The sequence below is a fragment of the Triticum aestivum genome, chromosome 3B, assembly GCF_018294505.1.
Source record: "Triticum aestivum cultivar Chinese Spring chromosome 3B, IWGSC CS RefSeq v2.1, whole genome shotgun sequence".
In the NCBI taxonomy this organism is placed as follows: Eukaryota; Viridiplantae; Streptophyta; class Magnoliopsida; order Poales; family Poaceae; genus Triticum; species Triticum aestivum.
Genome location: NC_057801.1, coordinates 249,354,065 through 249,355,554, shown reverse-complemented (window position 1 = coordinate 249,355,554; position 1,490 = coordinate 249,354,065).

Below are 1,490 nucleotides of genomic sequence, written 5' to 3'. Positions count from 1 at the left end.
ACCAAAAAACAAAAAACAATTATTACATGATCTCTAAAACAAATAGTTTGATCAATTACATGGAGAAAGAAACAAAGGTTATTCAACGATGAAAAGAACATTTCACCTATGATTTACCAAGTGGGAATTTAATTTCCTTTTTTCCTTCAGGACCTTAACAATGCGGTCAGTCTCAGCTTGCTTCATTTTGAAATCCACCAAATATTTAATGGTTGTATTGAGTACTGCTTGTGATTGTGCTGTTTGCTTCCTCAACATGTCAACTTCATCTCTAAGTGCAGAAGCAGAATCTCTTTCTACCACTAGTTTAGCCTCTAGAGCATGAGCAGTTGGCAATTCATGATGCACGATTTGGCCGGTGCCACTGTTGTGGGATGATACCACGTCCATAGGGACCTCGCTCTTTGATCTTGGGCTAACTTGTTTTGCCATTAAAGTTCCGATTGGATTCTGAAAAGTTGAAATTAGCAAAACATCTAAACTGCGAGTTATAATAGCAAACAAGTTAAACAAACAAGGAAATAAAGAGTTTCAATTGGATGCTGAAAATTAGTTATTAACATCATTGTAACCGGTTGTTGCAGCAGCAAAGCAGTTAAACAAACAAATTTTGTAAAAGGTACCTGTTGTGGCATTGGAGTTTCTCTTGGATCCTGAAAAGTTGAGTAGCTAGTAACGTGATTAGAGCAACCGGTTGTAGCAGCAAAGCAGTTAAACAAACAAGTTTTGCAAAAGGAACCTGTTGTTGCATTGGAGTTTCTCTTGGATCCTGAAAAGTTGAGTAGTCAGTAACTTGATTAGAGCAAGAAGTTACAGCAGCAAACCTGTTACACAAATATATTTTTGAAAATGTATCTGTTGTGCAATTGGACTTCCAATTGGATCCTGAAAACTTGAAGTTGGTAAGATGATGACATCAACAAGTTACAGTAGCAAACCAGGTAAACAAGGAAGTTTCTGAAAACATACCTGTTGTGCCATCTGATGGGTGACCGGTGGAGAGTTAATATCTCTTTGATCGGGTTTAAGCCCAATCCGATCATAGTCCATAGCGACTCCCAAGGCGGAGATGCGATCCAAGAGCTCGTTCAAGGACGAGAGTTCCATTGGATCCATCTGCTCGGCGTATTCCGAGCTGACGTGGAGGTTGTTTTTGATGACCCGAGAAGTCATCGTCGGCACGGCGGCCGAACGGGCGGTCATGACGAAGCCGCCTAGTCGGAGGGTTTGGCCTAAAGCCAGGGCTCCCCTAGAGGTGACGTTGTCCTTGATAACAAGGCGAGCCATCAAACCTTTTTTTCGATGTCACCGTGGAACTCTCAATGAAAGCACCAATGCCGGTGTCAAAACCGGTGGATCTCGGGTAGGGGGTCCCGAACTGTGCGTCTAAGGCTAATGGTAACAGGAGGCGGGGGACACAATGTTTACCCAGGTTCGGGCCCTCTCTATGGAGGTAATACCCTACTTCCTGCTTGATTGATCTTGATGAT